General features: G+C 45.8%; 1 protein-coding gene and 1 long non-coding RNA gene across 10 annotated transcripts in view; one reads left to right on the forward strand and one right to left on the reverse strand.

The window, feature by feature from the left end:
* The window catches only part of KCNJ16 (potassium inwardly rectifying channel subfamily J member 16), a 64086-nt gene that overhangs the window by 32338 nt on the left and 5098 nt on the right, over positions 1 to 26650 (forward strand). Inside the window, exon 1 of one of the 8 annotated variants that reach the window (XM_069750710.1) lies at positions 9165 to 9505. The exons of 3 other annotated variants lie outside the window; for them this stretch is intronic. The gene's annotated coding sequence lies outside the window, so the exon portion shown is untranslated. Of the gene's footprint in view, positions 1 to 9164; positions 9506 to 10935; positions 11048 to 14475; positions 14605 to 19634; positions 20336 to 26650 lie in introns of those variants that run through there. 4 more of the 8 variants (XM_069750704.1, XM_069750709.1, XM_069750708.1 and 1 more) reach the window with 4 other exon arrangements.
* Positions 6539 to 14440, reverse strand: LOC138664212 (uncharacterized). 2 transcript variants are annotated; one of them, XR_011318302.1, is made up of 3 exons: positions 14217 to 14305; positions 10752 to 10841; positions 6539 to 7112 (listed from the first exon to the last, which is right to left on the reverse strand). It is a non-coding gene; the product is annotated as an uncharacterized lncRNA (long non-coding RNA). The 2 variants fall into 2 exon arrangements; XR_011318303.1 differs by lacking the exon at positions 10752 to 10841 and having other exon boundaries at positions 14217 to 14440.

A 26650-nucleotide genomic window follows, 5' to 3' on the forward strand; every position in this document is an offset into this window, starting at 1 on the left:
TACAGCAGAGTCCCCACATGTGCAGCAGAGTCCCCACATGTGCAGCAGAGTCCCCACATGTGCAGCAGAGTCCCCACATGTGCAGCAGAGTCCCCACTTGTGCAGCAGAATGCCTACATGTGCAGCAGAATCCCTACATGTGCAGCAGAATCCCTACATGTACAGCAGAGTCCCCACATGTGCAGCAGAGTCCCCACTTGTGCAGCAGAATGCCTACATGTACAGCAGAGTCCCCACATCTGCAGCAGAGTCCCTACATGTGATGCAGAGTCCCTACACCTGCAGCAGAGTCCCTACATGTGCTGCAGAGTCCCCACTTGTGCTCAGAGCTCATGAAGCACACTGTCCCCATATGTACACAGAGCCTGAGAGGCTCACTGAGTCCCTACTTGTGTGCAGATACCGTGCAGCACCGAATCCCTACTTGTGCACTCAGCCAGTGAAACCCACAGAGTCTCCAATTATGCACAGAGGGCGTGCAGAACATAAACCCCTACTTATGCACAAAGTCGTTACCTCCCGCATGATCACCAGAATATCTGGAGGCCTGTCAAGCCTAGCACTGTTATGCACCTCCTGGGTGACCCTGCTCCATTCCATGCCCCGGAAACCTAACCAGCGAACGACCGCCACGTCCCGATGGAAACCGAGCTGCCGTCCGTCTCGCCGCATATCTGTCCGCCGAGCACCCCAATGGACATAGGAATGGCCCAATATCCAGACCAAGAGGGGTTTGGCACCTACAACAAAAAGAAAACTTAACAGCGAACACCGCAAAACAAAACACCCTATACCCCAGTGCACACCCTGCCCTTTAGGGCCTAATGTAGCTCCTGTAACGGTTAGTCTCCCATCTCCCAATTCTTTGCACCACTTCAGGCGGCAAACCACCCAAAACCACCTCAGTCGCTGCCCCAATCCGAAATGAATGAGAGGCAAACTGGGACGTGTCCAATCTTAACAGCGCCAAGCCCTGTCGAAAAACCGCTACAAACTGAAACTTTGAAAGAAACGAGCCATCCGCATGGCACAACAAAGGACCCGTCTTCTCTGGCTCGAAATTAAGAAACCCCTGAAAACAACGAATGGGGTACATCAAAGAATCAACCACTGCGCCCAACACCACCCTTCGTCCCCTTCCCAGCTGATCCATTTTAGACCGCCGAATCCAAAATTCTAGCTGACCATTAGCCAGCAACACATCCTTGGCAAGCAAACCTCCTCGCCTGCACCTGCTTGGAGCCACTAGTTCCCCGATATGTAATGCCCCAAAGAAAGCTAAGGAAAAAGCCAGACGAAAAAGTGCGACTTCAAAATCTGAAATGCAGACTTCCGACAAACGCTCCCCCAGCGATTCTACCATTTGAAAAGAAACCGGCAACTGCGGTCCCCAAAACCATTCCGCCGTCCGAGCCCCTTAAAAGCCTGCCGGACCAGAAACACTTTAGTCAAATCTCTAAGCCCCCGCATTCTAAAGCCGAAAGACAAACCTGCACAAATACGCCCCGCCTTAGTGGCAGACCACCCATCCCTGGCCCCGTTACTCAGCCACAGCAATAAAGCTCCCACCTGGTCATCCGCAGAACTGCCAATCCTGCACGATTCCAACCACCCTTCCCATAACCCCCATAGTGCTGGGGGCCAAGGAAGCCCGTATCAATTGTTCTGCTGCCCTGAGACCACGCTCCAGAGTTCAGATTCCGCAGGACAATACACAAAAATTCATCCAGGTAATGAATCACCGAATCAAAACCCGACGTGTCCCGGACGACACACTCAATGAAAGAACTAAACGCTTCGAAATACGAACAAGACAGGGAACAGCCCATAGGCAAACATCTGTCAACAAAAAACCCGCCGTTCCAAAAACACCCCAATAACCTCGAACTCTCAGGGTGAATTGGTAATAAACAGAAAGCGGATTCAATGTCAGTTTTCACCAAAAGGGCTCCCCTACCATAACGACGTACCCAACGAGCAGCTTCATCAAAAGACGTGTAAACAACCGAGCAGAGTTCAGGGTCAACCCCGTCATTAACTGATCTGCCCCGTGAATACGACAAATGGTGAATCAGCCTGAACTTATTAGGTTCTTTCTTAGGCATAACACCCAAAAGTGAGACCACCAAGTCCATCAAGGGGGGGGGGTCCTGAAAAGGTCCTGACAGTCTGCCCAACGCATCTTCTTTCGACAATTTCTCCGTAACGATACCAGCATATTCCTCAGCGGACCTGAGGTTTTTTTAAAGACCTAGGAATAACAAAAGGGGGAATCGGTATCTTAAAGCCATCCTGAAAACCAGACATTATAAGTTAGATAAGGGGCCATCACGCCCAGCTTCACTGGCGTCACCCCCTTTTGAACTACCAGATTCAGGCTTTGACTTGTTCTTTTTGAAACATCCCGCGGCACCATGGGAGGAACCATTGCAGTGCAAACACACATGCTTGAACTTGCACGTGGATTCGAATTTGAACTGGCCCTCATTGAATTGCCAACATAAGCCATGTTCCTGCACCCCCGACTGACCCCGGCCCCTGCATTCCCTTGTGATGCAGACTGGCCGGTGCCCCCGACCCCGCCCTGAAAGGGGTGGCCCAACCACGTTGGCGCCATCACCCGCAGCCATAAACCAATGTCCTTTTGATCCCAGCGTATGACCGGCCGGATCGCCTTTCTCTGCCTAAACTGCTCATCATATCGCAGCTATGCCTGGCCCCCATACACTCTGTGTGCCTCCCCGATCGATGCCATATAGCAAAAAAGGCGAGAGCAATTCTCAGGTGCTTTCTCACCCACTACGCTCACCAGGATAGCGAACGCCTGCAACCAATTAACGAAAGTCTGCGGTATAAGGCGCCACCTACGCTTCTCCTCCTCTTCCTTCTTACTCTCATCCTTTTTTCCTTTATCTAAGTTAAATTTTTCCAAAGGAAGAAGGGAAAAGATTTCCACATATTCGTCCTTCCAGATCTTCTCCCTCACTTCTTTCTTCAGATGAACCCCAAGCGGGCCCTCAAAGCACACGTATACCTCACCATGCGCCGTCATCCAAATGAATCCTGCATTCTTTCTCTTTTTCCGTCTGCACCGACACCAACACTGGTGTAGAAGTGTCGCTATGCGCAACTAGGCCCCAAACCGGAAACACATGCCCAGCACCCCGAGGTCCTACCCAGGCAGCCAGCTGACCTGGCATTGACCTGTCGCCATCCAAACGCGCAATCAAATCCCTCACATTACCCAACAGTTCACTAACACCAGCATCCCCTAAGCCAGCTGCAGCCACAAATCCCTGACTAGCTACTAACGGCGCCCCCACCTGACCAACCCCTGCAGACTGAGATAAAGGCATAGACGAACAAGACAAATAGCTATACTCACTAGACTGCGAAGGAGCTGTGATCCCTCCAGCCGCCGAGCGTGCGTCCAACCCTCCGATCGATGACCTCACGACTCCCCTAGGACCCTCCAGGAGAGGAGGTCCGCTTATAACTGACCCAGGGGATCCGGATGATGATAATGGCGCCGCGGGCCCAACAGCCCTGGAAACGCTGAATCCGTGGCCTGCAGGTGAGCCAATAGGTCCGGATGTGGAAACGCCTCCGCTAAATCGGACCCGCTGCCCGCTCCACGACACGGAGAGGAATGCCGTGAGCCCCCGCCAGCTCTCCGGGGCTGAAGTGCATTGGAAACTCCATCACCTGGCAGGTCCAGCAGCCCCGTGTCCACTGAGGCGCTACCTGCCACTGCATCAGCTGTAGAAATCCCACGCTGTTTAATCCCTGGCGAGGGAGCAGGTCGCCTGCCAGGCGCGTTACCCCAGGGAACTGCTGTGACATCCCGGGCATTCCCTGCAACACCAGCATGTGCAGGCTCTGCCCCCGACACAGGATGGGAAGGCTCGCATGACGCTGTAGGCCTCAGCCCGGCCGGCGGATTCCTCCCGGACCGGGGCCTGCTGGGATGCTTGCATGCAGGCACCCGGCTCTGAGGGTCCCCGGAGGGGCTCCTGCGCCAGCGCTGAGGCCTGGGAGGCACGTCGGGAGACAGCTGTTCAGGGGGATGTACCCGTTGGGACCGCCGCGAACCACCAGAATCCCCCTCTGTTGACCCACTACCGCCTCCAATGATCCCGGCCACTTGAGCTTGCAGCCAACCAGGCGGCTGACTCTCCGGAGGGCCTCCAGTACCTGTGTCACCGTACTCATGGTAAGCAACGCAGCGAGGGAAACTACTCACTGCGCTCTGAGCGGGAAAGTGCCCGGCTCCACCCCCAACTAGCCCTATAAACCCCCTCATCTACATAAACCCACCCCCTTAATGTGACTCACCCTCCCTCTCCAAACCCCTGTCATGGCGGCCTTCGCTTAGCGCCGCGTGGGGGGAGGGGCGCTTGCTACAGCCTGGGCTTTACTTGTATACAGAGTATGCCAGCACACAGAGCCATTACTGTATTCAGAGTCTGTACAGCACACAGAGCACTTACTTGTATACAGAGTCTGTACAGCACAGAGCCCTTACTTGTATACAGAGTCTGTACAGCCCACAGAGTCTTTACTCATACACAGAGCCTGTACAGCTGAGTTTTTACTTGTGCACAGGCTATGTACAGTACATGGAGCCCTTACTTGTATACACAGTTTGTACAACACACAGAGCCCTTACTTGTATACAGAGTATGTACAGCACACAAAGCACTTACTTGTATACAGAGTCTTGTGCACTCAGCCAGTGAGTGTCTCCAATTGTGCACAGAGGGCGTGCAGAACATAAATACCTACTTATGTACAGAGTCCTTACTTGTACACAGAGCCAGTACAGAAAACAGAGTTCTTACTTGTGCACAGAGTCTGTGCAGCCCACCGAGCCCTTACTTGCATACAGAGTCTGTACAGCCCACAGAGTCTTTACTCATACACAGAGCCTGTACAGCTGAGTTCTTACTTGTGCACATGGTATGTACAGCACATGGAATTTTCTGCAGCATGTGCACAGTGGATTTTGTTTTCCATAGATTAACATGCTACTGTACAACGCATGGAAAACTGCTGCGAATCCGCAGCATCAAATCCACTGTGGATCCGCAGCCAAATCCGCAACGTGTGCACACACCTTATACTCCTTACCTGTACACAGAGTCCATGTGGCACACAGAATTGCTACAGCTCTGTCATCCTCTTAGTGCACAGTCTCTACTTTTCCAGAATGCCTCTGCAGTTCTTTATTGTAAACTATAGGCACTCTATATGCCACTGCCTGGTACCTGTGTTTGGCATGGTAATACAGCATGTGATGAATCATGCATTTTTGCTTTCACTGTAAAGTTTGTCAGAAGTTGTCAGCCCAAAAAGACTACCTTGGACAGACTTGGCTCAAGCCACCCTATCTACAAAATCCCAGATGAACTCCTGCCTTTACCTTCTATTCCCAATACAGAAATCTAGACTTACAATGAGGCCATCCTGGATTCCATCCGCAGAAAGTCTGCTGGCCAGAGAAACAGGTCTGCAGCAAAAATGGTGAAACAAAGCTGTGTGAATATAAGGAGGAACAAGCCAGGTTCAGAAACAGTAGACAAAACCAAAGTCAGATACAAGGAGGTCAGTCAAGAGTAGAATCAGATAAGTTGGAGCTATAGAAGTTACAAAACAAAACAAGGTCAGTGTCACTTAACCAAGTCAGAATCAGGGATAAAACATAACAAAGGCACCAGAGATGTATGAAAACTAAACTATAACTGGTATCTCCCAGCAGTGTGCAGAGAGATTAAATAGGGTGTGGTACTGCCCCATTGACAACAAGGAGATGATTACTACTGCTCAGGCGTGGGACCGCACACACAATTATTCTGCCTGATTGGCCATAACATTTTTTTCTATCACCAACGCTGTCCGCATGATGATTATAGAAGAGGAGCAGGAGCTGGTCTTGGTAGCAATATAACTTCATCCAGGTTTACATATACAATTGTAGGCATATGGAGGTCTAGAGTGGGATTAAAGATTTCCATGGGCGCCATGTTACAGATCTATAATATGGCTGTCAGTGCACTGACGCAAACATATGGATGTTGGGTTCATCTCCCTGGAAGTACTGAAATATTAATAGTTGATGTCAAAATAAAACCTTCATCTGGTCCTTTAAGTCTAAGCTCATGTGTGCATATAAAAAATTGTCCAAAATTGTCCAATTTTCACCCAGAAAAAAACAGACATTATTACAGTTTTAAACATTTACAAACACAGTTTCCTATGTTAATAATGACAATGCACCCTTAAAAATCGGATGCTGTACGGTTGATCCATATAGCATCTAATTTTTTTTGCTCACCCATATACTCGAAAAGCGTTTTTCCTCCAAAATAAAGTGAAGAATATTGCATGCTGGTCATTAAAGTACTGTCAGTATTTTTGCATGGACAGCACTCGGACCAAAAATACGGTCATGTGAACGTAACCTAACCATCCAACGACATACTATAATAATTGTACAGGGCACATGGAAATGTGTTATCTGGCATTCAGTATCATGTGATGTCATCAAATTATGCTTTATTGAGAAAGTTATGGACTCTTTTGGAGTTTTCTGGGTGTTTCAATTAAGTTGCCTATTTGGGGCTTGCTATGGCCACAGAGGGAGTAGGAATGTCAAGCGGCTTCCGAGACCTCTCTGAAAATCCAGTGCTTGGTCTTCGTGTGGCCACAGTGAAAGAAAGAAATATGGAACATGTTTTCTGAGAGAGAGGTCTTGTTGTCCTGGACTGGTTCACTCTTATTCTCTAGGGAAGGTATTGGGTGGTACACCATAATTATAGATAGATTCCGAAAAAAATTCTCAAAACATTTCTGTGGAAAAGTTTTCCTATTTTTTTCAGAAAGTTATCAGCACTACATAAATATATCATCAGGGGTGCAACGGTGGAAAGATATCTTTTACAGCTAAAATTCAGATGTACGACCTCCTTCTAGTCCTGGTTCACATCATAACAGTTCACCCCATCATGGGACAGAAGGGTCTGACATCTTGCAGGTCTTCTGTAAAGGATCCCTATGTTTGGATCACCTGCATGATTTTATTAACTTCCATCGCAGACTCCGCCGTTGACCTACTAGAATGGAAAAAATGACAACATCAGAATATATAACAGCAAATGAGCAAAAACAAGCCCATCTCTGAAAAACACAGATCTGTGGAAACATCTGGAAAATTTAAGACAAGGAATGAAAACATTCCTTGACTCGGGACAAAAAACACGACCTGAAAACAAGCCTACGGGCTGCACAGAGGTGTTTGTCCAAAGTTCAGAGTTCGGCGCTTCTTGTTTCATGCCTTCCAACATGCTCAGGTAATTAGAGGGATTGTGATGGATTATGGCTACTGGAAGCAGGACAAGTTAAAACTGGCTGAGGACTGTATGGAATGGAGAGCTACTAGGTTTTTAACGTTTACCAACCCTGTGGTCTTAAAGGACTGTGTTTAGTAATTTTCGACCTCGACATCTGCAATGTATAACTAAGGCTCTTAAGAAGTATTTACTAATATGGTTCTCCAAAAAGTTTCATTGAGTACAGCTATCACTGCACAATTTACATCACAGATATAATACAATACAGAAAAAAGTTAATAGGAAACTGTACCTTCAACAAACATTTTGTATAACTCAATAGCCTAAGCAAATATAAGAAACTTTGTGACATATCTTCAGGACTCGATACGGTGTGGTCCGTTTTCCTTTCTGCTGAGCAACAGCCTGTTTGGTTTCTGTCCAACCGCTGGTGATTCTTTTGTCTTTCCTTTCTTTGGTTTCCTTTTATTCAGGTTTGGTTCTATCCTATCACTTCTTGGGAGGGGCTATTTATACTCAGATTGCACCTGCTTCCTTTGCTGGCTATACTTCAAAGTTGATGTTGTTTCGAACTCCAGGTCTTTTTCTAAAGATTATTTTGCTTTAGTAATCTCAGTTTCTTTCCTACAGTCTGTTTGTGTGTCTTCCTCCCTAGCACCCTATCCCTTCTCATTCGTTTTGGGTCTGGGAGGTTTCCACGTCTTTTGTTTATTGTTTGGTTCTCATTTTCCTCTGTCTTTCTCGTGTGACTTTGTGAACACATTCATAGACCTGTGCCTCATCCTCTAATTTGTGCATTTCTTTCTATAGTTATTATTGCATTGGTGTTGCACATTGTCTATAGTGAGGGCACAGATAAGGAAATTCAGGGTCAGTCGACGTTGAGTGGGGGTGCCATTTCATAATCTTAGGGTACAACCTCTGCGATCGGGCAGGGAAAAATCAGAGTCAAATCAGTGACTTTCCTAACTTGAACAGGGACCTGTTGTGTGTATGTTTTGTATCTCTCCTGATTTGTACATTATGGTGAATGATAACACTTTGTAATTTATCTTACCAGAAAAATCTACTTTCTACCCCACTTACCAGTCACTTCTTCCTTCACCTTGCCTCCTGAATTTGCCATTCATTCTGAAAAATCAGCTAAAATCTGTTCAAATGAGGCCAATTGTAGGTGCAATGTGACACAGCCCATTATACTCTATGAAGAGGGGAATAGGGTGAAAAGTGACGAGCAGAGTGAGGAAACAGGCAGAGGGAGACACAGAAAGATTGCCCTGAGCTTTCTAATATGCCTTAACTCACATCAGAGTAAGATTCATATCTAGACACCATACTTCTCTGATTTTCTCTGCTAAAATGAAGAGAAAATCTAAAACAGAAATGAAAAGAAAATCCCTCTCTGTGTGCTGTGCTATGTTGTGTCGGGAAAGATGTGGAGCCCGCATCTAAGGGAGGACACAACATGCGCAGTAAATGTACGGCTCGGATAAGGTGTTATCGGAGCATGCTCAGGTGCTAATAGTGTCTTTGGCGTGCTCGAAAAATATGTTTGAGTCCCCACGGCAGCATGTTTCACCACTGTTCGACAGCCACAACACATGCATGGATTATCTCTTTGTTAGACAATTCCTGCATGTGTCAAACAGCCACGAGACATGCGGGGACTCAAACATGAAGACGGTGAAGACACTCTTTTAGCACCTGGACATGCTCTGTTAACACCTTATCCCAGCACGTTCGCTCATCACTAGAAACTATATTACTCATTTATTTTTTTTCTCTGAAAACCCTCTTTAAGATAACAAAACTGCACATTCCCTTTAAGTAGTTGCCTGAAAGCGGAACTAAGTGCTCGTTGGGAAACATTTGTTCCTCTGTGATGGCCACTAAATGTCGAAATTAGAATTGAGAAATGTGTCAGTGCCCTACAGCAGCGGCGTCGGTGGCACCGCCCGAACTTGGCAGCGATGTCCTTGTGTTTCTTAAATAATAACACATGGGAAGTTTTCCTGAGAATAACCACACCTGCGCCTGGGACAGCAACTCCTATCATTGCAGGAAAACCTGATTACATTGTGGCAGTCCCAGAGACTTCCACATTCCTGGTGAAGACAGATGGCAAATCACGACTGTGCACTGACCCATGTAGCCAGGTAGGACAGAAACTGAACACAGCTAGAACTCGCTGTTGTCAGCCTCTGCTGTGTGGCGCTGTATTGTCAGCTGTTACATGTCCTAGACGCTACGTAAATCCTAACATGACCATCATTACAGCACATTTAAATGAATTGTCTATACAGAAAGTTGGGGCAGTTTCACACTTAGAAAATTACCTTTAAGCAGTAGTCGAGTATTATATACCTATAGATTTATGACTTAATAATGAAAATTATGCAACAATTCATTACATCTTTTTGAAAACCTATGTTTGCTTACACTAAATTGATGCATTATATGTAGAAAAGTATGTGCCCTCTCCACATTACACTCCAGGAGCTTTTCTCACCTTCCATTCTACATCCATAGACATGAATAACGAGTAGGTCCTTCTGCAGATATAACAGCTTCCGCTCTTCTGGGAAGCATTTCTATAAGATATTGGAGGCATCTGTGAGGATTTTTGCCCCTTCATCCAGAAGCGCAGTTGTGAGCTCAGACCCTGATGTTGAGGAGAGGCTATGCTCACAATCAACGGTCAAGTTCATCCCAAAGGTGGATGAGGTTGAGGTCTGGGTCATGTTCTTCCACCAAACTCCCCGAACCATGTGTTTAAGGACCTTACACACTGGGCACAGTCACACGGACCAAAAAAGAGTCTTCCTCAAACTGTTTTACAAAGCTGGAAGAACCTCCATGTTCTTTAAATGGTACACCGTAGGTAGACAAGTTATTTCTAGATTTTGCAACGTGGCACAAAGGCTTAACTTTATGCCTATGTTTGCTATATCTAGCGTAGGACAACAAAAGAAGGAAGGAGCAGCACAACCCCCCACACTAACGTAGAGAAAATCCAAATTAACACATTAGGTCCGATATAGCAGTCCGAGGGAGAGAAGGAGGTGCTATTTGCATGAAGAAAAGTCCATATGAATCCAAACAACAAAGAAGAATTGCAAATGCACTCACCAACTGCAGTTAAAGGTGTTTATTCAAACACAAAGACGACGGCCGTTTCGCGCTACACAAGAGCGCTTCTACGGGTCCCGGCCGTCGTCTCGTTTGCCGCACTCCCTCTGGTCATTTCCCTCTCCCCCGTGCCGTGAAGATGTTCTGCTTTGTGTTTGAATAAACACCTTTAACTGCAGTTGGTGAGTGCATTTGCAATTCTTCTTTGTTGTTTATATCTAGCGTAGGCAATCCCCTGTGAGGCAAAACTAGCAACATCACAATTTTTTAAACCTGGTGTAAATGCCGCTGTTCTCCTGAATCCGGCGTTGTTTTTCTGTTGTTTCTGCTCCGTTCCATTCCAAAGATATGGCCTCCGCTTTCCTGTGGACAAATATAGGCTTGTAAGCCAAGTCGGTGTCATCATGAACTCTTCTATAAGCTGCTTTATCAGAACCGCACCCACTTGGCTAACAAGACTATATTTACAGTATATACAGAAAATAGAGGGCTATATCTCAGGAACGGAGAGTAGCAGGAAGAAAAGAACAACATCGAAGGATTTAGAAGAACAACGGTAATTACACCAGGTAACAGAAATGATATATAGAGTTGAGCGATTTTTACTTTTTTAGGATCGAGTTGGGTTTCGCGAAACCCGACTTTCTCAAAAGTCGGGTCGGGTGAAATCGGCCGATTATTGCGAAAAGTCTGGGGCCGACTGAAACACGAAACCCAATGCAAGTCAATGGGGAATCAAAGTCGGCAGTGAGTGGAGGACAGGAAAACACCTACAGTGCCCATTTTAATGCCAAAAACATCAATTCTTATTACTTAAGCTTGCCAATCTTAATTTACTTTATAATAATAGTTAGGCATTGAAAACTGGGGGTCATTTGGCTAAAGTTGTGGGGGTGTAGGGCTGGTTCAAGATTTTCGTGGACCCAGGAAAGGCGGAATACGTCATGGCGGTGGAGCAGGGAGAGGTAAGTATTTCAACTTTGCAAGTCCTGTGATCCTGAGCAAGCGGGGGGGCCCACTAGTTGGCACTGGCACAGGGCCCCTCATAGTATGGCGGTGTGTTTGATGGCGGGCGGCGCCTCCCACTGCCAGAGACACTTTTGTGTACTATGAGGAGCCCTATGCCAGCGCCAACGAGTATGCCCCCCCACCTGATGAAGGAACCTGCACTTTCATCTGCACCTTCCTCTTTGTCCCCATGTAAGGTGGTATAGTATGCGGAAAGGGGAACCTGACTTTCAGCAGGGTCAGATTCTGGCTGTGTATAGTGCAAGGGGAATGTAGTGGTCTGGGTCAATGTACCATCAGGCTCATCTATCACTGGCTGGCCAATGGGCAGGATGAGGAGGAAACACAGATATAGGCCCAAATAAGAAAGTAGGCTAAATCCAGTTCAAATTTGGTAACAGGACTAAACAGGCGGCATTGCTTTGTTCAGCAGAGGACAACTGTAATGAGAGGCTGACACAGTTAGTAGGCCCCAAAAAGTAAGTAGGCTAAATGCAGTTCAAAATTGCTAACAGGACTAAACTGGCGGCATTGCTTTGTTCAGCAGAGGACAACTGTAATGAGGGGCAGACACAGTTAGTAGGCCCAAATAAGAAAGTAGGCTAAATGCAGTTCAAAATTGCTAACAGGACTAAACAGGGGGCATTGCTTTGTTCAGTGGAGGACAACTGTAATGAGGGGCAGACACAGTTACTAGGCCCAAGTAAGTTAGTAGGCTAAATGCAGTTCAAAATTGGTAACAGGAGTATACAGGCGGCATAGTTTTGTTCAGCGGAGGAGGACAACGGTTATGAGAGGCTCACACAGACTTAGTAGGCCTAAAATAAAAAAAGTAGGCTAAATGCAGTTCAAAATTGGTAACAGGAGTACACAGGCGGCATTGCTTTGTTCAGTGGAGGACAACTGTAATAAGTGGCTCAGACAGACTTAGTAGGCCTAAAATGAAAAAGTAGGCTAAATGCAGTTCAAAATAGGTAAGAGGAGTACACAGGCGGCATTGCTTTTTTCAGTGGAGGACAACTGTAATAAGCGGCTGACACAGTTAGTAGGCCAAAATAATAAAGTGGGCTAAATGTCAGCCCAAAAAATGTTCATAAATAAACTGGTGGCATAGCTAGGTACAGGGGTGGGCTCCTCTGCTGAGTACTAGACAGTGGTAGTTGGCGCAAAGTATTAACTGGTCTAAATGGAGGCCAGGGCCCCTGTATATTTTTACTATCATCTATCATTTCAACAAATTTGTATTGGCAGTGCCATTGAAGGATTTAACAGCACAGACTACACAGTGGTGGAGCAGGGAGAGGTAAGTATTGCAAGTGGTAGAGCACTGTTCGAGCTGGGGGGGAACACTCTCTCGTGGGCGGCGGTACTGGCACAGGGCCCCTCATATTACGACGGTGTGTCTGACGTTGGTTGTGCACCACCACCGTCAGAGACACTTCATTGTACTATGAGGGACCCTGTGCCAGTGCCGTCGCCCAAGAGTGGGCACACCCACCTGTCCAGGCAAACGGCACTCGCACGGGTGCTTGCGCCAAGTGGTGACCACGGCCCTGTGGGGGGAGTCAGCCCATTTAGGGAGGTATTAAAATGGCCTATGGTGAACATTCAGCAGCTGCAAATGGAGGAATTGGAGCAGTCAGTAAGAGGAGGCCAAAACATTTTTCAGGCAAGCTACGTGTCAGCAAGGGAAGATGGGGCAAAATAATTAGAAATCCATGATTGGTTCATTTTAATGAAGGTTAGATCATCAACATTTTGGGTAGCCAGACGTGTCCTTTTTTCGGTCAGTATTGAACCAGCAGCACTGAAGACTCTTTCTGATAGCGCACTAGCAGCTGGGCAAGCGAGCTCCTGTAATGCATATTCTGCCAATTCAGGCCAGGTGTCTATTTTAGATGCCCAGTAATCAAAGGGGAGTGACCTATGAGGGAGAACATCAATAAGGGAGGAAAAATAGTTGGTAACCATACTGGACAAATGCTGTCTCCTGTCACTTTGAATTGATGCAGCAGTACCTGTTGTGTCTGTGGTAATTGCGAAATCACTCCACAACCTGGTCATAAAACCCCTCTGTCCAACGCCACTTCAGATTTGGGCACCTCTAACACCTCTGCCATGTTGCCCCCTACAGCTCGTGTGAGAACCATCACTGCCTCTGTGTGCTGGGAATGCCTGAACCAAACGGTCTACAAGAGTTGCTTGTTTGGTAGCCAATATTTGCTTAAGGTTCTCATGTGGCATGATATTTTGTAATTTTCCTTTGTATCGTGGATCCAGGAGGCAGGCCAACCAGTAATCGTCATCGGTCATCATTTTGATAATGCGGGGGTCCCTTTTTAGGATACGCAAGGCATATTCTGCCAAGTGGGCCAATGTTCCAGGTGTCAATTCACTGCTTGTGCTGGGTTGAGGAGCACTTTCTTGCAAATCAACATCACTTGTGGCCCGCAAAAGCCCTGTACCTGACCTTGCAACGCCACCAGTTTCTATTGCCCCCTGAGAACCATCCTCCTCCCATAAATATGTATCCCCATCATACTCCGTGTTCTCCTCCTCTTCGTCCGCCACCTCGTCCAGGAGAGTTCCCTGACCAGACAATGGCTGACTGTCATCAAGGCTTCCCTCCTCCTCGGCTGCAGACGCCTGCTCCTTGATGTACGTCAAACTTTGCATCAGCAGATGCATTAGTGGGATGCTCATGCTTATGATGGCGTCGTCTGCACTTACCAGCCGTGTGCATTCCTCAAAACACTGAAGGACTTGACAGAGGTCTTGGAGCTTCGACCACTGCACACCAGACAACTCCATGTCTGCCATCCAACTGCCTGCCCGTGTATGTGTATCCTCCCACAAATAAATGACAGCACGCCTCTGTTCGCACAGCCTCTGAAGCATGTGCAGTGTTGAGTTCCACCTTGTTGCAACATCGATTATTAGGCGGTGCTGGGGAAGATTCAAGGTGTGAGCCAGGCAAGGAATGTGTTTCAGTTCTGAAAGGGCTATGGCAGCCATAAAATTCCTTCCGTTATCACTGACTACCTTGCCTGCCTCAAGATGTACACTGCCCAGCCATGACTGAGTTTCTTGCTGCAAGTACTCGGCCAGTACTTCCGCGGTGAGTCTGTTGATGCCCAAACACTTCATTTGTAGCACAGCCTGCTGATGCTTACCACTAGCTGTTCCATAATGGGACACCTCGTGGGCAACACTGGCAGCTGCGGATGGAGTGGTCGTGCGACTGCGCTCTGTGGACGAGCTTTCACTTTTGGAGGAGGGTTGGCGAACGCCTACAGCAAACTGTCTCCTAGACCGTGCGCTAGGCAGAACTGTCCCACTATGGCTGTCCCCTGTGGACCCTGCATCCACCACATTAACCCAGTGCGCCGTGATGGACACGTAACGTCCCTGGCCATGCCTTCTGGTCCATGCATCTGTTGTGAGGTGCACCTTTCTACTGACTGATTGCCTCAGTGCATGGACAATGCGGTCTTTGACATGCTGGTGGAGGGCTGGGATGGCTTTTCTCACAAAGAAGTGTCGACTGGGTAGGTCATAGCATGGTACTGTGTAGGCCATCAGAGCTTTGAAAGCTTCGCTTTCAACCAACCGGTAGGGCATCATCTCTAACGAGATTAGTCTAGAAATGTACGAGGGTGACAGGATGAGTACTTTATTTTCCTAACGAGAGTCTCTTGTAGTGTGAGCTCGACTGGAGAGCTGCATATGATGGAACTAGCGGGGGTGGTGGTGGACATGGCAGATTGAGAGAGGGTTGGTGATGGTATTCTTGATGTTGGCCTACCTACAGTGTTTCCTACCAAGAACCTTGTCATTCTCTGACTGCTTTTGCCTTGCGACGATACCTCCACATTTGCTGCTGGTGGTGTCTTAACCGGTGGGCTTAATGTGAGGTAAGCAATGTAGCGTTGCTGACTACCTTCATTCTGAGCAGGTGCACCAACGGTACTGTACGTTTGGTAGTTAGTCCAGGCTTGCAAGTGCATGCTGGTTAAATGTCTACGCATGCACGTTGTATTTAAATTTAGGAGATTCTTCCCTCTGCTAAAGGTCTTTGAGCACTTCCTCCGCTTCTGAGCTACTGCCAGCGGCACCCTCTTCCCCAATGGCTGCCAATCTGGGTCAACAACTGGGTCATCTATCACCTCCTCTTCAATTTCATGTGCACTTTCCTCTGTGTCACAGTGTAAGGTGCTATAGCGTTTGTAACGGGGCACCATAGTCTCATCAGGGTCAGATTCTGGCTCAGTACACTGCGAGGGCAATGTAGTGATCTGAGTCAATGGAACAGCATAATAATCTAGCTGTGGCTGTGCATCTGTGCACTCCGTGTCCGATTCATCTTGTAATGGGCTTTTAACAATTTCCCTCTCTAACCCAGGCACGGTATGTGTAAAGAGCTCCATGGAGTAAACTGTAGTTTCGCCTGCCGCATCCTTCAATTTTGGTTTGGGTGAAGGACACAAGGAAGCGACTTGTTCCTGACCGGGAGCATCCACTGACGACTCGCTGCTTTTAGATTTCTAACCTTCTGAAGAGGAGGCGAATGAGCTAGAGGCTGAGTCAGCAAGGAAAGCCAAAACTTTTTCCTGCTGCTCCGGCTTTAAAAGTTGTTTTCCTACTCCCAGATAAAGGAGCCTTCAAGGCCTTGTGTAGCCAGACGATGACGCTGGCTCAACACCTCGAGCCTTTGGTGCTATTTTGCTTTTCCCACTACCACCAGATGCTCCACCACCACCACCATCAGTACCAGCTGGCAATGCCCACCCATGGCCTCTTCCACCAGACTTCCTCATTTTTGGAAAAATCTAACTAAAATAACAACCGTTATATGGTACTGTGAAACAAGGTAGAAGGTGTATATAAACTTGTGGAGAATTTAAATCTCCCTTTTGTTGGGGGTGGGGGACTGCAACAAAACTCAGGCCCAGTGTATTACACTACACAATGTAAGTGGCAGAACGTGGCTGCAAGATGTGCAACAAACTAACAGAACTGTGACGTAGATCCACTTAGTGCCAATTTCAATCTCCCTTTTTTGGGGGGGGAGACTGCAACAAAACTCATGCCCAGTGTATTACACTACACAATGTAAGTGGCAGAATGTGGCTGGAAGATATACGACAAACTAACAGAACTGTGACGTAGATCCACTTAGTGCCAATTTAAATCTCCCTTTTATTTGGGGGAGACTGCAACAAAACTCAGGCCCAGTGTATTACACTACACAATGTAAGTGGCAGAATGTGGCTGGAAGATATATAAAAAAATACAAGGGCTGTAGTACAATTTCAATCTCCCTACAATGATCTCAGGACAAGTATGGCAGCAATAAAAAGGACTGCTGCACACAAAAGTGTGGACAAATAAACAAGAGAACTGTGCAGAAAGGAGCAACAGGATTTTTGCTTTTAAAAAAGCAGTTGGTTTGCACAGCGGCATACAAACAGCAATGCAGCTATCAGGGAGCCTTATAGCGCAGCCTAATAAGCTACAGAACTGATGCACAAAAAAATAAACTCCACTGTCCCTGCAAAGAAAAGGTGGTGTTGGACAGTGGAAATCGCTACAGCACAAGCAGTTTCGGGGTTAATCTTCCCTCCCTAACTATATCCCTTCTTCTGATGAAGCTGCAGCAACCTCTCCCTATGCTAAGGCTAGGTTCACATTGCGTTAGGGCAGTCCGTTTAGCGCATAGCGCTACAGACTGCGCTAACGCAATGTCCCAAAAGGGATCGCGTTTGCCGATCCCGCTAGCGCAGATACCCGATCTGCGCTAGCGAGGAACAGACTTTGGACGCTGCAAGCAGTGTCCGCGGTCCGTCCGAAACTAACGGGACATCGCTAGCGCGTGCCGAAAATGGCATGCGCTAGCGATGCGCTAGAGATCCATTAGCACATTGCCGTCAATGGGTGCGCTAACGGATCCGTTGCATGGCGTTAATTGCGACAATTTCGCCATGTATCGGAGTCCGCTAGCGTTAACCCATTAACGCAATGTGAACCTAGCCTAAGATCGGCAGAAGTAAGATGGCGGTCGGCGTGCACGCCCCTTTATAGCCCCTGTGACGCCGAAGAAAGCAAGCCAATCACTGTAATGCCCTTCTCTAAGATGGCGGGGACCGAGACCTATGTCATCACGCTGCCCACACTCTGCGTCCTCCTTCATTGGATGAGAAATGGCGCTCAAAGCGTCATACGAAACGCGACTTTGGCGCAAAGATCGCCGACCTCATGGCTGATCCCACACTAGGATCGGGTCGGGTTTCACGAAACCCGACTTTGCCTGGAAGTCGGCGACTTTTTAATTTATCCGATCCGTTTCGCTCAACCCTATTTATGACAAATGACAGATGGTCTTTAATGATACTGATGCATTATATAATTCAGGTCTGTACAGATATTCTGCCTCTGGAGATGTCCCTGTTCAAGATGAAATCTTAAAAGAATGTCAGGGAAGTGAAGCAAAAAGTATATTAGAAAATTGTTCTGTCCAGACGGTTCAGGCGTTGACCCTCCTCTCTGTGGTTTATTGGCTGCAGGCAGTGTGGGGCATGAGCGCCTGTGACCGACTACATACAGTAAACAGACTCCTGAGCACTACTGCCATTACGTCAGATTACCGGCTAATGAAAATACAGATGCTTGTAGAAATGAGATTAGTCTGGGACGACCTGTACTTCACCAAGATATGCAGCGGACTTTATACTTTGGCAAAGCTCCTTGTTTACAACCCGCATTATATTCTTTGACTGTTTTGTTTACCACCTTTTGGATCATTTTTCTTAAAATATAGGATATTAGAGCCATACATGACTATGAAAGGGTTTTTTAACCACAATCGCCATAAAACTACAAAGTTTTTGCTGTAATTTTGGAAAACAGCAAAATTATGTGGCAAAAACTCCAACGCATAAATGCAGCCCAACCTCCTTCAGCCCAACCTCCTTCTTCATCTTTTAGGAACTGAAGCTCATAAAGGAAATGGGTTTTTGTGTTGAATGACCTCTTTAATTATATTTAGCCGGACTAATGGCGAGTGGTATGATTTGAGGGTTCTAGCTTGTGATGCGCAGTCTGTAACAATGTCCCCCAAGCCAATCAGAAACACTCATACTGGTTCCAGTAGAAACTGGGAGAAGGTAATCTGACCAGAAAAGTTAGGACACCATTAATTGGTTGGAGCATTATAAGACCATTGTCCATATGTCACGCGATGCTTTATTAAATTTCACTGGTATTAATGGAGCTGAAATTGGTGGAAAACAATTAGGAAGTCCAAGAATTGTCTGTGGTTTCTGAAGCAAGTCCCCTTGAAAGGGACCTTTCACTGTCATTTTTTATTTAAACCGAGAACCTCTCATGGTTGCCCTTGTTCCACTGATTCTAGAATAGTTTTTGTTTTTCTTCTGTGCCCCTCTGTTCCAAAGTTATGTCCCACAGAAATGGTGCAAATTTTCCCTTCAACCAACTGGGAATATACAGCAGAACTTCTCGGTGGGCGTTTTCACTTTCTTCTATGTTGCTGACCAATCAAAACACGGCCTCGCCCACAGAGAAGTATATGGTATACGCCTGGTTTGTATAAGGGAATGTTTACAGCATTATTACCGGAGGGGCATAACTATGGAACTGAGGGGCACAGAAGAAATAGAAAAACTGTTTCAAAATCAGTAGAGCGACGGTATCTGAAGGAGGTACACAGTTTAAATTAAAAAAATCCAGCTAAATGTCCCTTTTAAGGGGACCTCCTTCAGAAAATTCTTAATTCGTAATGGACATCCCAATGGTACTCCAATAATTTTAGCTCCATTACTACCAACGTTTTCGACCCTTTACTGTACTAACTTTTTCTAGCTCTTTTCCCTTTTCATTAGTAAAATCCAACAGCCTAATTACATTTATATTATGTGGCATCGCTAGAAGACACAACCGAATGTAGAGCGTCATTCAAGGACACGTTATCATGGGATCTCTTGTATGAAGATCAAGAAATACCTGTTTTTCAAGGAAGGCAGTGCATTCTTGAATTTATTAACTCATTTGTATAGAATCTCAAATTACAAGTCTTAAGGGAATCTATCATTAAAAAAAACTTTTCTAAAGGCATAGACATGTCAAAAGTTTTGATTGGTGGGGCACCGAGGGATGAGAAGAACCACAACGATCTCTTAAACGGAGAAACAGAGGGGCTAAGCTGAGTGCTGATTTTTTGCGTGGATATCCTCTGAAAGCAGAAAAAGGATCCATAAAATGTCCATAGACTATATATCTGCTTTCTGAGCAGAAATGAAAAGCACAGCGTTCAGCGTAACATGTCCACCCCTTCTTTTTAGCGATCGGTGTGGGCCTCGTCCATCTGGACAACACATGAAAAATTACACAGTATCATTAACATTTACAGAAGCATACAGTTGATAACGTAAAGTAATTATCCACCTCTACTCCTCTTTGGTCAGACCTCATCTGGAATACTGTGTCCAGTTCTGGGCACCACATTTAAAAAAATATATGAACAAATTGGAGCAATTTCAGAGAAGAGCAACCAGAATGGTGACCGGTCTGCAAACTATGTCCTATGAGGAACGTTACAGGATTTGGGAATGTTTAGCTTGCAAAAAAGAAGTCTGAGAGGAGACTTAATAGCTGTCTACAAATATCTCAAGGGATGTCACATTGTAGAAGGATTATCCTTGTTCTCATTTGCACATGGAAACACGAGAAGCAATTGGATGAAACTGAAAGGGAGAAGATACAGATTAGATATTAGAGAAAACTTTCTGAACGTAAAGGTGATCAACGAATGGAACAGTCTGCCACGAGAGGTGGTAAGTTCTCCTTCCATGGAATTCTTTAAAGAGAGGCTGGTCAGAGATCTGTCTGAGAGGGTTTAGTGAATCCTGCATTGAGCAGGGCGTTGAACATGATCACCTTGGAGGTCTCTTCCAACTCTAACATTCTAATGATTCTATATTTACCAAAGACTAGCCTAAAATGCAGAAGTAGTGTGTGAAAAAATTAAGTACACCCCAGTAATCAATAGCTTATAGAACCACCTTTAACAGCAGTAATGGATTTCCATATGACTTTATCAGTCTCTCACTATTGTAGTCGAGGATTTGGGTCTATGCTCTGTAGTCCCTGGCAATCTGATGAATGTCCATGACCCCCACTGACATCTCCTCCTGCCAGGGTAGAAAGAAATGGTAAATAGTTGTGGCTGAGGTAGGGGTCAAAATTTACTTGCTATCCTTTTTTTCTGTTCTTTTAGGGTATGTTTCCATGGGCCGGTTTACATCCGGATTAGCTGCGGATTGAACGCTGCATACAACCGCAGCATTCAACCTGCAGCGTCCAGATGTTTCAGCATAGTGGAGGGGATTTTATGAAATCTCATCTCCACTATGCATGCGAATACGCACCCGGCGGCCCTGCGTTTATGGACATGCAGCGCGTCTTTTTAGAACGCAGCATGTCTGTTTACCTTGTGGAAACAGGAACACAGTGTGAGTGTTTTTGGTTTTACTATTCTCTTTTGTGTCTTCATGTCTGTTTACCTTGTGGCGACGCTCCGTCGCCGCAAGGTAAATCACAGGGCCCTATGTATGGGGTGCGGAGATTCCGGGTGTGTGCAATGAAAACATCCGGAATCACCGCGCATTCAGAAGGCGGTGGCGCTTTTGGCGGAGCGGGTTTTCCCCTCCATCCAAAGCGCCTTAATCAGGACAGTGGGCACGCACCCTTACTCTTTGGAGATAAGCCTTATTTTAAAAGAGGGATTATGTTGGAGGGGAACTGTGGGGACTTCATAATGTGTGGGACACTCTGGAGGAATCTTACTGTGTAGCAGAGGGGCATTGTGGGGGTGTTATTCTGTATGGAGAGTCATTATACTGTGTGGGGGCCATGAATTGGGTATTTTACTATATGGAAACACTAAAAGGCTTTACTATGGGCACTATATCTGTGTGGCACAATGAAAAGAACTGCAGGGTTATGGTGTGTGGATTAGCTTATACAAAATGCAGAGTTTTCCTTTCCTTTCTTTCAAACTTTATAGGTATACTATATATATAGAAATCCAATATAACCTCCAAAGGGGAGAAATGACTTCCCACATTGACACTAAGAAAGTGTCACTCAGAATACAAAACCTATAGTGCTGATCACACAGATCATACAATTAGGTAACATATACTGTATATGCTCCCATAAAATGTACAAGATTAGGTTCAAATATAAAGATGAATTATTTAATTAGTGGTAAATAACATAAACAGTTAAATAGGTATGTGAGATTCACTAAACAAATAAAGACAGCCAGAGTTAAAGGGACTCTGTCACCTGAATTTGGAGGGAACAATCTTCAGCCATAGGGGCGGGGTTTTCGGGTGTTTGATTCACCCTTTCCTCACCCGCTGGCTGCATGCTGGCTGCAATATTGGATTGAAGTTCATTCTCTGTCCTCCGTAGTACACGCCTGCACAAGGCAATCTTCTTCCGGTTGGTTCTGCAAGGTCTCGTTTGAACAGTAAATGGCAGTCTTCCTGCATAAATGGTGCACAGTGCTGGGGATTTTCATCTTTACACATGCACCTACTCATACACATGAATTCATACATGCACCCCCTCATGCACACAGATGCATACATGTACCCCCTCATATACAGATACATACATGCACACCCTCAAGCACACAGATGCATACATAACTCAATCTGTGACCTGGCCCGGTGGGTGAGGGGCCCTCCAATGTCAGCAAATACTTCAGCTGGAAGTGTGTCCTCAGACTCACATCAAACTGAAGTGCATTGAGGTGTGCAGGCCAGTCAGACGCCAGTAGCTGACGTCGGCATGCACGTGACCATCAGGCGCTCCCATCGCATGCATGCTGAAGTCAGCTGCCGACTACAGGAGAGGATGCTTATGGCGGGGGAGCGCAGGGAATGTGAGTATTTTTTTCAAAAAATCAGTTAGTACACGGTGGCCGTTGCCATACTACTGCATGGATGACTATGGGCTGCGCATTATACTACATGTATGACTATGGGCTGTGCATTATACTACATGTAAGACTACGGGCTGTGCATTATACTGTAAGGACTATGGGCTGTGCAGTATATTGTATAGAGGACTATGGACTGTGCAGTATATTGTATAGAGGACTATGGGCTGTGCATTATATTTTATGGAGGACTATGGGCTGAGTATTATACTATATGAAGAACTATGGCTGTGAATTATACTATATGGAGGACTATGGGATGTGTATTATACTATATGGAGGACTATGGGATGTGTATTATACTATATGGAGGACTATGGGCTCTGCATTATACTATATGGAGGACTATGGGGGTGCATTATACCTTTGTTATTGGGTCCAATTACTTCTTTGTTCGTCCCTGTTGAATATAATGGTTTATTTTTTTCCTATACATCAAAGAACGTGGGACATATACCAGAATGGGGGATATATATACCAGGATGTTACTCTAGTTATGCCACTCACTTTATATACATATATATACTGTATATATATATACATATATATATATATTTACACACAGATTATACATACTCATAAATACCACATACACAGTCCCAAAAGAAAAAAATATATGCTCACAGACATAGATTACATACAAACACTCATGCATGATGAATAGACCCTACATACATGCACTCGCCCACGGATAAAGTTAAAATTATGCTCGCACATATTATACAGTAAATGCTCACCTTGTACATCCGCTCATACTTATTGTACATACACTCACTACATACATACCGATGCACATGCATGCACATTGCTACATGCTCATAACATATAATAATGATTGCGCATAAATTAATGGGTAAATCTTTTTATAAAACTGCGCCATTTTTGCTACACTTTTGGGCACGTGCATGAATGAGGCTGGGCTGCAGTACACATGCAGAGATATGGACGTGGAACTACAGTAAGGGGGCTGGGACCCTCCAATGACCTTAACAATGATGGTGTCAGAGGTGAGACCCCCACCAATCCCATGTACTCATCCTCTAGTGTTTTGTCATTGACGGGTTAATCGGTTGCCTGTTGAACAGCACTATTACGTGCTAAGCCGGTGGAATCTGAGTGCAGATCCACATGGAATGGGCTGAACTTCTGGTGCTTATTATAGCGTCAACCTTCAGCGCTTCCATGGCGTTTTTTATGGGGTCTGGTTTCACTTAGAGGAATTGAATGTCATTGTGTTTATTTCTCCAAGATATTTGAGTGCAAATTGCTGCTTCGTTGCATGACTTTTAAGTTTGTGTAAGTGTCTGCCGCTCTGTGCTATTTATGTCTGAGTTCTTAATGTTTAAATAGAAATTCTTTTATTGTGAAATTTTACATCTCTAGACCATTATTGAGGCTTGGAATTCCCAATCGCGTAACATTCGGGACCCTCCCTCTACGCAAGACGGAATTCATGTAAATTGCTTACATTCACATGAGAAGAAATAAAGCAAATTTCTCCATAACAAACTCCCACTCTCTGCATAGTTCATTGGGGAAATATCCAAAAAGTTATTTTCTGTGCATATGGGCAATTATATAGCAGTCATATTCTTGTACATAGAATAATAATAATAACTAGATGGGCATTTCCTGAAGGAAATACATGGTGCTTGAACAGCGCTGCCAGCTTTACAGCAGTGTATCAGGTGTCGACTGTAAGAAAGTAAAGTTAGATTAGAAGGTGACTAGCAGATTAGGAAGAACAGGCCTCACACAGTGAAACTGCCTGACAGACAGTTCTGTCAACCAATCAGAGGTCAGCTTTCATTTTACCTCAGCAGTTTCAAATATGAAAGCTGACCTCTGGCTGCTATGGACAACCAAAATGGTTTTACTCTGAGGCAATTTTTATTAATCAGGCCACTAACATTTGTTATAGAAATCAGGGAACCTTGTCACATACATTTGTTATAGCAGTGCAGTGGTCCCTATTTACTCAATAAAATTGTACAATTAGTGGACTAGTAAGTTCTTAAGGTCCCTTCTCACTGAATGATACCGCTGACGATTGCAACGCTAGAGGGTTCAAGCACCATAAAAAATGTATTTATTTCAGAGTCGGGTGTCGGAGTGCCGGGTGTCGGAGTGTCGGGTGTCATAGTCGGGTGTCAGTTGTCATGGTCGGGTGTCGGTGTGTCGGGTGTCAGAGTGTTGGGTGTCGGGGTGTCGGAGTGTCGGATGTCGGGGTGTCGGAGTGTCGAGGTGTCAGAGTGTCGGGTGTCAGATGTCGGGGTGTCAGAGTGTCAGATGTCGGGGTGTCAGAGTGTCGGGGTGTCAGAGTGTCGGGTGTCAGAGTGTCAGATGTCGGGGTGTCGGGTGTCAGAGTGTCGGGGTGTCGGGTGTCAGAGTGTCAGAGTGTCAGAGTGTCGGAGTGTCGGGTGTCAGAGTGTCGGAGTGTCGGGTGTCAGAGTGTCGGAGTGTCAGGTGTCAGAGTGTCGGAGTGTCGGGTGTCAGAGTGTCGGGTGTCGGGTGTCAGGTGTCGGGTGTCGGAGTGTCAGAGTGTCAGAGTGTCAGAGTGTCGGGTGTCAGAGTGTCGGAGTGTCAGAGTGTCAGAGTGTCGGGTGTCAGAGTGTCGGAGTGTCAGGTGTCAGAGTGTCGGAGTGTCGGGTGTCAGAGTGTCGGGTGTCGGGTGTCAGGTGTCGGGTGTCGGAGTGTCGGAGTGTCAGAGTGTCAGAGTGTCGGGTGTCAGAGTGTCAGAGTGTCAGAGTGTCGGGTGTCAGAGTGTCGGGTGTCAGGTGTCAGGTGTCGGGTGTCGGAGTGTCGGAGTGTCAGAGTGTCAGAGTGTCGGGTGTCAGAGTGTCGGAGTGTCAGAGTGTCAGAGTGTCAGAGTGTCGGGTGTCAGGTGTCAGGTGTCGGGTGTCGGAGTGTCGGAGTGTCAGAGTGTCAGAGTGTCGGGTGTCGGAGTGTCGGGTGTCGGGTGTCATAGTCGAGTGTCGGGTGTCGGAGTGTCGGGTGTCATAGTCACTTTATTCTGATGTTTGATTTTGATAAATGATCATGTCCTAAAATGGACACCGTACATTTGCATAGCTGCCATCTTTGGAAGGTCAAGTTGGGGGTCATGGAAAGGTCGCCATTAATTCCAATGGGAAATTTTTTTTTTAAATGCGATTTTTAAAAAAAACTACAAATCGGATCGACTCCAAAAATACATAGCACACCTGTCCCCACCGAGGGCTTCGAAACGCCGCCTGATCGGGGTCTTTGCGCCGAGCGGTTCGGGCCGCATTAATTGTGGAAAACGCGGAGAAATCGGATTACAATATGTTGCTTGAACCTAGGGGGTTCAAGCACCATAATAATTTTATTTGTATAGCGCCAACATATTCCGCAGCGCTTTACAAATTATAGAGGGGACTTGTACAGACAATAGACATTACAGCATAACAGAAATCACAGTTCAAAATAGATACCTAGAGGAATGAGGGCCCTGCTCGCAAGCTTACAAACTATGCGGAAAAGGGGAGACACATGAGGAGGAAGCAGTATTATAGTAGTTATATTCTTGTACATAGGGGCAGTATTATTGTAGGTATATTCTTGTACATAGGAGCAGTGTTATAGTAGTTATATTCTTGTACATAGGAGCAGTATTATAGTAGTTATATTCTTGTGCATGAGGGGCAGTATTATAGTAGATATATTCTTATACATAGGGGCAGTATTATAGTAGTTATATTCTTGTACATGAGGGGCAGTATTATACTAGTTATATTCTTTACATAGGAGCAGTAATATAGTAGTTATATTTTGTACATAGGAGCAGTATTATAGTAGTTTTATTCTTGTACCTAAGAGCAGTATTATAGTAGTTATATCCTTGTACATAGGGGGCAGTATTATAGCAGTTATATTCCTGTACATAGGAGCAGTATTATAGTAGTTATATTCTTGTCCATAGGGGCAGTATTATAGTAGTTATATTCCTGTACATAGGAGCAGTATTATAGTAGTTATATTCTTGTACATAGGAGCAGTATTATAGTAGTTATATTCTTGTACATAGAGGACAGTATTATAGTAGTTATATTCTTGTATATAGGAGCAGTATTATAGTAGTTATATTCTTGTACATGAGGGGCAGTTTTATAGTAGT

The sequence above is a fragment of the Ranitomeya imitator genome, chromosome 2 (assembly GCF_032444005.1).
Source record: "Ranitomeya imitator isolate aRanImi1 chromosome 2, aRanImi1.pri, whole genome shotgun sequence".
NCBI lineage: Eukaryota > Metazoa > Chordata > Amphibia > Anura > Dendrobatidae > Ranitomeya > Ranitomeya imitator.